Source organism: Harpia harpyja, chromosome 9 (genome assembly GCF_026419915.1).
Source record: "Harpia harpyja isolate bHarHar1 chromosome 9, bHarHar1 primary haplotype, whole genome shotgun sequence".
Classification (NCBI taxonomy): domain Eukaryota; kingdom Metazoa; phylum Chordata; class Aves; order Accipitriformes; family Accipitridae; genus Harpia; species Harpia harpyja.
Genome location: NC_068948.1, coordinates 19,622,956 through 19,635,693, shown reverse-complemented (window position 1 = coordinate 19,635,693; position 12,738 = coordinate 19,622,956). Strand labels below are relative to the sequence as shown.

Below are 12,738 nucleotides of genomic sequence, written 5' to 3'. Positions count from 1 at the left end.
CTAATTATTACTATACTTGGGGAGAAAACAGCTGTTCACTGAATGTACTTTTTTTTTTTACTCTTTTCTCCTCTGTCCCTCCAGTGAAATGATGTTTTTTTTCATTTACTGGCAAAGATGAAAGTATCATTCATTGAACACTCAACCAGTTTGGTTTAATTTTCCTAGGTTTCTGAGAAGAGAGCCAGAAATCAAACCTGGAACCTGTTGCTGCTAATCAAATCATGACAGAAAGGTAAGAAACTATCTCTTCTTTCTTCTTAAGAGTTTGGGCTTTGTCCCTTCTCCTCACTGCTGCTCACAGTTGTATTTCCAAAACTTTGCATGTCATCTCACAGACATGCTTTCCTGGAGTTTGAATATCCATCCATAAAATTTTTTGTGAAAGGAAAAAGGTTCAACCAGCTTTTGTGACTAGCAGAAGCTGAAGAAAGGTCTCTATGTAAAAGGCACGCTGTCACCCATGTGTTTAGTTACTAGTGCATGAAAGACTTGGGGTGAGGCCAGCAAGACCGTTTATGCAAGAAGGTGGGAGGTTCACACACATCTTTACAGCATTCAAACTGGTTTGGTTCTGGGATTAGTGACTGGTGTCAGGTTTTATACCACGTGTTCTACCATGGTGAGTTGTAACAGGATGAGCGAAAATGGACAGGCAATCCCAACTCTAGATTTCCCAACTCTGTCACTTTTTGCATTGTAATTTTACTTTTTTACTTTTCTTTATTTTTATCTTTGGTTTATTAGCACAAATATTCCTGAGGGCAGTCCACGTCAGCTATTTATGTTCGTAAACCTATTCCTATTTGTTCCAGTAATCTCAGCCAAGAACATCCCAGAATTGACACTTTTAGAATCCTTTTATTTATGGGAAATTTTACACATTGGGTTTTCCAAACACTCAACTTGGGGGAGTGATTACTGCAAACATCTGAGAATACTTTAGCTCTTCAAATTCTCTCGTGACGTCTTACTAATATCCAAAGAATGAACAACTGCTTGTTTTATAAACTAGTCTGCCAGGTTTCTTCAAAAGTTGTTACAGTCCCAAATTTTCTAAGCAGACATTTGTATTTTAAATACATTTTGTTTTGCTCCTCCCTAGCTAAAGCTAGTATTTTCTCTTCATGGCATGTGTCAGGACTAGCTTTTTCGAGCGTATAAGGTCTCTTGTAGGGATGTTGTAAGTGGAGCACAAGCTTAATGCAAGTCTTCTGCCTAGGATTGAATTTTGCCTTACTTCAGCCTGTCTTTAAGTATAAGTAGATGTAAATTGATCACCAAACTTGGAATTCAAATTTGTCTTTTAGTTCCTGTTAAAATAAATGCTACTGAATTTTAGAAGTTCAAATGTTCATTAAAATGCATACAGCACTGCCCCCGGGATCATACCTAAAGTATTTGTAGGTAAGCAATATTAATATACAATTTGCAAACCAATAACCCATATCCCAAGTGAAAAGGAAACAATGTGAAGGTAAAAGGTAAATAATAAATACTGATGAACAGGGACTCTGGAAAATCACAATTGGAAAAAGTGGTAAATCCCAAGGTTTTAGTTGTTTTGCTCTTACTTATTAACTTAGGTACAGAGTTTTGCTGTTTTCTGCTGGTGCCCTGGGGGAAACGTTTTTGTCGCTTTAGATGAAAAAGACAGTTTTCAAACTGTTACCAACATGTTCCTCCCTGTTCACCCAGACTTACCAAAACAAGAAAAAAAAGGGCGGGGGGCGGGCACTTTTTTTGCAAACAATAGAGGCAATAAAGGAGAAGCTTCTGCTGATTATTATTGGCAATTATCAATAATAACACTTTGCTAGATTCTGCGGGAAAATAGCAAAACAAGGTATTCCTTTATTACTTCATGGTATGCTGATACTGATCTCTTGAAATTTATAGGAAAAAGAGCAGGCTTTCTGGGACTACCAGTTTAGAGCAAGTCTTTCAAAATTCATTATGTCTGGCAAGAACTTCAGTCCAGGAAAACACAGAAGTTTTGAATGTATGAAACTGCCCATAGACTTAAAATTAAGGACAGGTAAAAGTGCTTCCTGGAACTTTGGTTAGGGGACTCATTTTGGTCAATGAATAAATCTGTGACTCTTAGCAGAGACACTCAAATGCAAGAATGATGCCAGTGTTTTCAATCACAGTCCCTCTGCTGAAATAGTGATTGCTATCTGACCTACCAAGGAAAAGGTGATGTGAGCCAGTGTGCTCAGAGAAACCATTGCTCTGATGTTACAATATAGTGAAGTTGCTAGGATATAGAAGTGCTGAATGATTGCGACCTACCATGAGAACAATACCACAATGGCTCGCTGGGAACCACCCTGAAAGTAGGGAGCAAAGTTTTACAGGAGATCGAGTACCAAAAATGGCCAAACAATTAAAATCTAAGACTAAAATCTAACTGCATAAATAATGTAAAATAATGTAAAACATCCAGGCTGAATAGAAATAATTACAGTGACATCACTGGAAAGAAAAATTAGTTGATGAAGTATGTAAAAATACCAACAGCAATTAAGGCAAGAGGCCTATAGACTGAGTAATTGTCTTTAAAACACTGAGTGCCATGTGTATTTCTTACAGAGGAAGTCTAAATGTTTACAGTCATTTAATGGACAGATTTATATGTAGTAGGAATTTTTCAAAACTATTTTTAGTAGTGAAAGTGGCTTAGTGCAATATCCATGTACAATTAAAACAGTAAAAATTTTTATTAATTCATCCCAAGTCTTATACTTCATTATCATTATTAATTGGAAATACTTCTAGACTTAGCTACTAAACGTGTGGTAGCCTTACGGGCTGAATTTGTACTAAGGAGGGGGAGAATTTTAGGGAGAGATGTGCCATTCCAAAATCTTGTCATCATGTGACATCCCCAAATTTTACAGAGAGCAGGAATCTCCTCAGTACTTCAGCACCTCATAACATTGAGGTGAGGACTAGATGGGACAGTGATGAGTTGCAATTAAGAAGGACATAGCATCCTATACCTCCAGTTCTAGTGCTCCGACCAGGGGGATGGATGGACTAAGAGAACTGTGACTTTAATGGAAAGCACAGAATTTGGTGGGGTTTGCTTCTTTCAGTCTAAAAGTTGGAATTTTGAGAAGAGAGGGCTTGCATTGCGTGTATCTACAAAAAACACTGCCCACTTTGTGTTCCTCTCTGGGTCAGTGCACGGATTTAGCAGGTCTTTTTGGTAGGTTGAGCTCAGGTGTTTATGGATGCGCTGGGTCTTACCATCTGGTACTCAAATACAAATTGTACTGGTTGTTCTGCAAACATTTATACGTGGGATTAGTCCCACTGAACAATAGGAGTATCTATGTACCTCGAGGGAGAAGGCCTATGTTATTGGCCCACTCTGTGAGTTGAACACTCAGCACCTGTGTTTTGGGGAAAATACTATAGCTCAGAAGGTAGCTCTTATCAGTCCTGAGCCAAATTCAATTGCTTGCTGAACCATAGCATTGCCTCTGTGTTGAAAAGAATTACCTTGGTATAGCCAAAGATTCAATATTTGGCTTTCTAAGCACAATCACTTTATTAATATTAAAAAAATTGTGTGGGCTGAGTATAATGCAGCATGAAAAAAACAGTACTCGCACACTAGAAATAAAAGTATGCCAGTGTTTTGTATAATGAGAGACTCCTCAAAAATATTTTGACCTTATTGGCATCTCCAAGTCAAGAAAAGAAAACCAGTTTTAAGACAGTAAACCAAAATTCTCTCCCCAGCCACAGTATTTCCTGGAAGAGAAGAACTAGCAATATGTATAAAGTAGGGAACATGCTACAATGCCAGCCAAGCTTGCCTCCTGTGGATAGTTAATCTATGGCTATAAAATTACATTGTTCTTTGTATTAGTCTTAAATGACTTGTACATATGTCCATTGTTGTCAGCTTAGAAGGTACAGTTGTGAAACTTCAGTTCCAAATGCTTAAACATTTTGTCATATGAAAAGAACTGAAAGCAGCCCAGTTTCTTCAATGGTTGCATTAAGCCCTAGACAGCTAGGTTAGAAAGAAGTCTTTTCTAAGCATTCTTCATAGGGAAGCTGTAGAAAAATATGTTTTTAAAACTGTTTAACTCTTGCTGTTCTGTCTGAGTATTGTTTGGGAAGAAGCCTTCTGTCTGCTTACAGTGAGCTGATCTGTACATTTATATTACTGCAGGTGCTAAAATTAGGTGGATAATCAGCCACTGACTTACATAAGCAACTACAGCCTCCTTTCAGCAAATAATTTAAGTATTTGAGTTGGTTTAAGGATGGACTAAAGTATACAATCAATATGAGTTCTTTGAAATTGGGTGTTATATCTAGTAAGGAGTTCTCTGTTAATCCAGAATCTGCCTGGACAATGAGCCGTATTAATAGTAAGGTCTGTGGGAGAGATGAGAGGGCAGAGCCAATATAGTTTGTGGTGCAGGTGACTTATCTTTGTATTAGTTCCCCAGCTGATTTTTTCTTCTGTGGAGGTGTCTCCTGTGTACTGGCTTTTTCTTCTTGGGAGCAGAGAATCAGAAGACAAAATCCCTTCAGGAGAAAACACTGCTTGAGTTAAAATATTGCAGAGAATGGGGGGGGACCTTGAGTTTTAGATTTGGGGGAATTCATTTCCTTTTCAGGTTTGAAAAGGAAAATTCTCCACCCCCCAAGTCTATCCGAGTCAGGCTGAAACCACAAGCACTGGGGGCCAGAGGGGCCATGGAGGACAGGTTGTCTGAGAAGTGATTAGGGCTGTATGAATTGCCAGGCTTCAGCTCCAGATAAAGTTGGGAGTATCAGAGACATCAATTCAGTTTGGAGCATCTGATCTTCTCCCATGGAAGTCTCCACAGCACTAGAGCTTGCAGAAGCAGTGGTGAAGCCCAGCTAGCCTGGGGCCAAGGAATGAAATGAGCTCTGCTTTGCCACTGACCGGTGCTTGCCTTTGCCTATCCCCAGTTTGATCTGCTTCTATCTTGCAGGTCATATGAAGTGGCCTCACTTTGCATTTCCACTAGCTGTCCTGCAAGGCAGGAGCGAGGCATGTGTGTAGGTAGTCAAATACTAAAATTGCTTTGTTAGGTACATAGTTAAATCACCTGAGTGGAAGAAGGGGTCCCATGGGAGTGGCATCAGACTTAGTATGCATGAGTAGCTGGCTATTAGACTCCTTTTCAAAGTAGTTCCTACATGTGTTAGGTGTATGGCTTCAGGTTATGCCTGGCAGGTGCAATCTCCTCTCCCACAGCCGCAACCCCTTTCTAATCTTGTAACAGTTTTAAGGAACAATTAGCAGTTTTACTCCTTTAAACCAGCTAAAAGGTCTTGTCTTAGGAGAAGTAAACAGTTGCAGCCAAATTTAGGCTTCTTTCCCATTTTTGAGTGGCTTACAGGACTCCAGGTATGGAAAAAAATTTAATTGAATTTGAGTGTTCAATGAACTGGTGAGTGACAAAGACATGTTGCTTGCTCCTCACAATGTTGGGTGTTTCTTTACACAGCATTAGGATAGCAGATCATTAAATATTTTCCATTAACAGGGCATGTGGGGGATTATTTTGGAAAGGCAAAGAGACTGCATTTTTCTTTTCCACTTTGGTTCCTACCTTGTTCCAAAACAGCAGGGAGAGAATTGCATTAAAAAAACCCAGACTGTGGTGATGCAGTTCAAAAGAACTCTAATGTTGCTGTGTATATTGTGTTTCATCCCATGTTTTAAAGATTTAGTACTAGAACTAGAAGGTCTTGGGGAAAAGTCTCTTGGGAAGCAGCCTTGTTCTCAAGTTTGTGAACTTAGATATAGTTAAAAGGCAAAACCAGGCAAAAATAACTGATCATATAATAACAATTAGTGGGAGAGAAAAAGGTGTAGCGGCGGTAAGGGGTTTGATTTCAAATCTGGAATACTAGGTTGTGTTCCTAAACTGTTTAGGGGGAAAAAGGCTTGGGTTTTTGGGGTTTTTTTGGGGTTTTTTTTTTAACATATGCCTCTGATTCTCTAACTTTAATAGTGGTGTTTTGTAACGTAATTTAAATGGTCATATTAGTAAGTATGCGCATCTAGAAAGAGTTAGTGGCTGCAGTGGCATAGTCAGCTCAGTTGTGAGAGATGAGGACTAGTTGCAGTTAAAAGCAATGGGAGAAAACACCGCCAAAAATGTGAATTTCAAACTTTATAAATGGCTCAGGCATCAGTGAAGTATTGCTTCCAGGCTTGTCATGATGAGCCCTATTTCAATTCCAAATAGCAAATAGCATTGCATTGTAATCAGTCTTTGGCCGGCATTGTCTTTTCATCTGTGTGCCCACAGCCTTCAGGCCTGACTGAGAGTTGTTTCATGTACCACATGGTGGGTAATAATACAGGAGGCCTCCATCTCGCTAAACTAAAACTGATTCTTTATTAAGAGCGCAAAGGTTCTGCATCTGTAGATTGCACTCAAGCCATGTGCACATAGAGTAGCTTAACTGGTGTCCAAACTCCAAAAAATGAAAAATAGTGTTCTTTCTTCCAGAGCTTGTGGGAGTGTGCTGCAGAAACTGCCTTCATATGAATAGTTCAAGAGAATGCACGTGCTAGAACAAACAGCTAATAAATTAATAATTTTTAAAATTAGTTGTGTATGTATACACATATATGCACACACACAGACAAATATGTTTAAGAGGTTGTGGTTGTAGGGAACTCTTTCTGGAGGAAGCTATAATTTCCTATATAGAGATTTCTTGCATTTTATTCCAGAGAGTCTTGTTCTGTCACTGTTAGAGACATATTGCTGAGCAAGATCAGTAACTGATCTGGCACTTCCAATTCATCTATTTACCTGTGTTGCACAGAGACTGAGTATTTAGGGGAATGAAAAAAGCTTGCTGCTTCGTGCATGTGTTTTCTCCATTGAAACTAGAAACAGTTTAGCAACTTCATTCTGCTTTTATTGACATGGATTCCTAATGTCACGCTGTTTTTTTAGAAAGACTTTTTGGTTTAACAAAATGTAGATAATTGCTTTGATGTTTTGGATTAAGAAAAGTGTTTATCTTGCTTAAAAGTGGTGACATTTTTTGTAATTATATTGTCTTTGTTAATACACACACAATGGTTTGTAACATTGATTTATCTTCCAAAAAAACTAGCTGGTTAAAAAAGTAGAATAACTGGGAATGTAAGGACAAAACAATGAATTTAGAGATAGACAGTCAGCTGGTATGATTTAGTTCACATTATTCACTTAGGGAATAAAAATGAATATTTGAAAAGTATATTGAAAAGATAAAGCCTCATTTTGCTGCTTCTTTTGGCACATTTGCCAAGGGACACAACTGTACATTAGGAAAGAAAATGGTTTCTGTTTTGAGATTCTATTAAATAATCCCTTGGTGGACTTAAAATTTACACCCAAACCTGCACTTTCAAACTTGCCATGTATTTATTTGCAAATGCAGAGGCAAATCTACCACTGTTTACTTTCTGGCATTGTTTTTATTTGGAGTTTTGATATGTGTGTGTATCTGCAGCAGTAATAACTGAAGCTCATAGTACTACTTATGACTGAATGCTGAGCTGGTAAATTTTTTTTTTTTTAAAGTGTGCTGTTTTCATGACTAAATGTGGATCTTTTCACATGGAAACAATTGTGTGCAGAAAATTGCTGGAGCAATTTTGGAGGCCATTTTTAATTTAAAAATTTGCCCATGCACAGTGTGCCCTTGTTTCTGCCTAAAAACATATTTTAACAGTCAAGTAATATAAATTCTTTAAAAATAGAGTTTTATAAGGGAAATACTGATACAAGCTTAGCTACTCGCATAGCAATTTTACAAACAGTCCCTCCCATGCGTTTACACTGACTTCTCATTTCTTTTGCTTTTCCCCCAGCTGCAACTGGCTTTTTTTGATGGTTACTCTTTTTGCCATTGACTGTTCATGCATTGACAAGAAAATTCTCTGCTGTTTCCTTTTTACGGCAGGTTTTCATGAGACTTAAACCCCAAACTAGTTATGTTGATGAGGGAATATTTGAATCATTTGGTCAAAATTGATACAGTTACTTTCCAATTTCAGGCGTTTCTTAATTTAAAATTTCTTCGTTCATATTTAATGCCTTTTCTCATCTAAATGGTGTTTCTGCCACATTCATCAATTTTTATGGTACACTGTAAATTGTTCCCAAGTCCTTTTGTGGTGATTTAGATAATTTATCTATTAACAAAACTGTAATGCAAGAATACAATAATTTTCTGCTGCATTCCATAAAGTTTTGAAGTAATAACACTTTTGTCAAAGGTGCTGTGACATCCTAGAAAACAGTTTAAGTAGATACTTCACTGCAATTGATTATGCTGTTTCAGGAGGTTTTCAGTGAAGTTGAGCCCCTAATTAAGCATGGAAAGCAGCTTAGTATCTTTTAGAATAATTTAATCTTAAAGCAGGAATTAACTAAGTTATTTCTCAGACAAAGTAATTAAAATCCTGCTCATGATTTTAAATATGTATTTCCTTCTTGGTTGCACAACTGATTCTCAGTGTTTCATTCCTTACGAACTGTGTGGTTAACCTTAACATATGCACAGGCAAATTCAATTTTGCTGTAGTAATTAGTATGCATTTTGAGGGTGGGGGGAAAGCAGCAGCATGCATAGCAAGGTTTGGTGTTATCATATATATTATGTATGTATTCCAAAGACGACATCACAGATGTAAATAGACCCATTAGCAATATAGATTATTTGCATTATTTCTGTAAAGTTCTTTAATTGCACTATAAGAATTTTAAAATGGAGAAAGAATCAAAGGACAAAACAATGTTAGGAAGTTGAGGTAATGCAATGTGAAATCATAAGTGAAGGAAAAGTAAATTGATTCATGTTTTTAGGAATTGTTCAGAAATTGCATAGCCTATAAGACTCATTGTCACAAGATTTTGCGGAAAGCAAGAGACTTGGAATAGAAACAGAATTAGACATTAAGTTAGTAAACAGAGCTAAGAAATAGTAACCCTACAGAGGTTCTGTGGAAAGAATAGTGTATGTGTACGTATATTTGTTCAAAAGACAATGTGTTTCTGTCAAAAACCAACCAACGATGTATTACGGTTGTGGGTTTTTATCTGGTGAAAAAGGTGGCTTTTTATTCATCGGTGACTTTGGTTTAGGGATTTTTAGGGAGGGCAGAGGTCACAGAAAACTACAGAATACACATTCAGCCAGAAATAAGCATAGATAGAAAGAGATAAGGATATAAAATAATACCAAGCATTTTAGAAGTCATGCAAGGCTCTAGCTGTCTAGCAAAGGCAGTTTCTAACTGGTGAGGTGGGTAAAAAGATTTTCTTTGTATGCAAGTTTTTCCATAGCTGCTTAACACATGGGTTTTTTTCAAGTCTCTGAAACAGTCAGCGGTAGCCCCACTTAGAAACTAGACAGACAACCACTTACCTGACCCATAGGAACAATTTTAATCTGCTGACTTTAAATTTACTGGAGTATGATCTACTGGCACCAGGAGAATTGCACTCCCATTGTTCATGTGAAATACAGGGGGAGTTTTATGGGCAGAAGGAAGGCTAGTGTAGGTGTACTCTGTCCTGTCATGGTTCGGACAGCAGCAAGCACATTCCCGGGTCGCATGCAATTGTTGCTACATGTTTGCTGATTACTTGACAGTGACTCTTGAAGATAACTAACTCTGGTAATAATTACTGCCCTGGCTAAAGATGTACTGTCTCCCCACCATTGTTCTTCAGGGTTTGGAACTAACTCAAGTCATGTGCTGGGTTCAAAATCAATAGAGTGAGTCATTTTATGGTTATTTGTGCCTTAATAAAGCTATGGGTAAAGAACTCATTAAGAATCACTTACATTTACAAGGCCTTTCCTCTCCTTGACCTGAAACCTCTATAGAGCAGGATGATTGAAGTTCTTGATTAGGGTAGCAAGATGTGATGTTCCCTTCATCCAGTAGTGACTCTTCAGAAAGTAGTCTGTGTAAGAACAAAGAAATACTGTATAAAAAGATCCATGATTAATCAGTACATATTTGTTCATGTTTCAACATTATCTCCCTTTCTGGGACTATAGTAGCACTGAATAATTTTTAACATCAGAGGATGCAATCAATGAGGGTTTTGACTGACTAAGGATTTCTAGGTTTTCCCTATGAAAAAGCCAGTTGACATTCATTAGAGCTTAAAAAAAACCCCCAAAATTCAATACAACTTTTTTTGCTTCAAAACCAAAAAGTTAAGCTGAAAGGTGCTTCATAGAAACATGCCGATGCTGCTGAAATCTTTACATTAAAAAGTCAAAATGAATTGTCAGCTTTCTAATTTCGCTTCAAGAATGTTGAGTGCATCATTTTGTATTTACTGATGTGTATTTAATGCATATACAATATAAAGTATTCTTCATATTTTAGTGCTGTGGAAGTTAATACATTGATTTCACATTCAGAAGAAAGTATATAATGGTATTAAGTCGATCTTTTTTTTGTCACAGGAAATTCCTTGTGTTTATTTAGAGAAAATAAAAGGAAAGAAAATCCCGAATTTCCCAAAGAATTCAGATTCTAGATTTTTATCAGCTCTGTGACTGCGGCAGCTGTGTGAAAAGCTGGTTTTTTTACATTTAGTAAATACATTGGAGCATACTATCTCAACTTTTATGATATATTAAAGTAACAAAATGGTGCAATATTTCTATTTATTTCCCAACAATAGCGTAGTTCTGATGATAGCGTGAAGGTCTGCTCTTACAAGCTGTATAATTCTTTCTGAATACTGAGCCAAAAGGATGAAGAAGCTGGTTCGTTCAGACCCTTGTTGCTGCATAATGCTTATTCGAACAGGTAGACTTGAAGTTTTCACTTTATCAGTGTCTACCATTTTTTCAGAGCAAGCTGTCCCTTTCATTTGGAAATTAGGAGAGCCAAGCAAGCCTCTATCTGTGTAGAGTGGTTCAGAGAACTTCCAAGCAGGAAAGGGAGCCTATATCCTCCTGCTGTTGCACATAAGAAATCATTATTCCTATGCTTTCATCTTCCTGCTCCATTTGTATGTAACACCCACCAATTCTCCCTTTCCATCTCTTCTTTTCTCTCACATGTCCATATGCTTCTCAGTTGAAATCCATGAAATGTGTCCACTTGCTCTCTCCTTCAAAGAAATTCCTTAAAACCAACCATATTTCAATTATAGTGATTCCATACTTCTGTTTCTCTGTATTGTGAATTATAAAGAGAATTATTGTAAGAAACAATGCAGCAGTGAAAAAGCGATGCAACCTTAAAATGCATTAGGAGTGGTATTTTGAGAGGAAATGCTAGTGCTATTATAGGGGCTATGGTACAACCTCAGAAATAATGTGTAGTGTTGGTTACCCATGGACAGGAATGTTCAGTAAAACTGGAACAGATGTAGAGAAGGGTCATAAGGATTATTAAGGCAATGGAAAAGCCCATTTTATGAGAAGAAGCAAAAGGATTTTACATGTTCTAGCACAGCAAAATAAAAGCTGAGGGCTTATGGTTTCTGTCTAGGATATAACAGTTGGAGACACACAGGAAAGTACCTAAACTAACTGACAACATAGAAGAAAACAATAGTTCTTGAATAGATTTTAAATGAAAATGTTTTTTTTTTCACTCTGAGACCAGCCAGGGCCTTAGTGAAAATATAAGGGGAGAAAAGTTCTGTGTACTTTCATGGAAGCTATGTGAAATGCCAGGAAACCAGAACATGCGCCCTAAGAAATCCTTTCCTATGAATCCTGAAGCGTTGTAAGTTTTCTCCATTAATAACGTAACTCTCTTACTTTATATCTCACACATCTGCTGTGTAAAACATTCAGCCTCATGCTCAGACATTCCTTGTCTTCCACATACTTCCTGTGTGATATTAGGTAGGTCACCATGTCCTTCTGTTTTCCATGTGTACAATGTGTGTATTAGTATTCCTTACCTCAAAGGGATGCTGGAAGGATAAATATAGTAGTGGCTGTGTTGGTAGAGGCAAGCAAATATTTTATCATAGGCAAGGAATCTCTTTGCATTCATACAATTTCTCTGTTACATGGTATCATTTTCGTCAGAAAGTCTATATAAAGCATGCAAGAATAATAATGAAATGTTTGGTTAGTTCATTTGCATATCTGCATTTCCCAGTTTTTATGATATAGAATGTAAAATTATTCAGAGCTTGTTCTGGGCTCCCCAGTATAAGACTGACATGGGCATACTGGGGTGAGTTCAGCAAAGGGCCACAGAGATGACTAAGGAGTGTCTGTCTCAGGAAGGGTAGCTGAGGTTGTTCAGCCTGGAGGAGAGAAGGCTTGGCGGGGGGGAACCTTATCAATGTGTACAAATCTCTAATGGGGTAGTAAAGAAGATGGAGGCAGGTTCTTCTCAATGCTGCCCAGTGACAGGACAAGAGGCAATGGGCACAAGTTTAAATATAAGAAATTCTATTTAAACAAAAGAAAAAAAAAATTCACCTTAAGGCTGGTTGAACGCTGGAACAGGTTGCTTAGGGAGGTTTGTGGAGTCTCTGTCCTTGGAGGTATTGAAAGCTCAGCTGGACCTGGTCCTGGGCACCCTGCTCCAGCTGACCTTGCTTGAGTGGGGATGGGGGTTGGACTAGATGATCTCCAGAGGTCCCTTCCCACCTCATCTGTTCTCTGTGATCCTTTGTGTGAAAATGAATGAAAGAAAACAAAAACTTCTTCTTGTAAAATTTCTGG

At 37.7% G+C, this 12,738-nt stretch overlaps 1 long non-coding RNA gene across 1 annotated transcript in view; it reads left to right on the top strand.

The window, feature by feature from the left end:
* The window catches only part of LOC128145989 (uncharacterized), a 344,835-nt gene that overhangs the window by 72,508 nt on the left and 259,589 nt on the right, over window positions 1-12,738 (top strand). The window contains exon 2 of the long non-coding RNA XR_008236644.1: window positions 169-235. This is a non-coding gene — a long non-coding RNA (uncharacterized LOC128145989). The remainder of the gene's footprint in view (window positions 1-168; window positions 236-12,738) is intronic.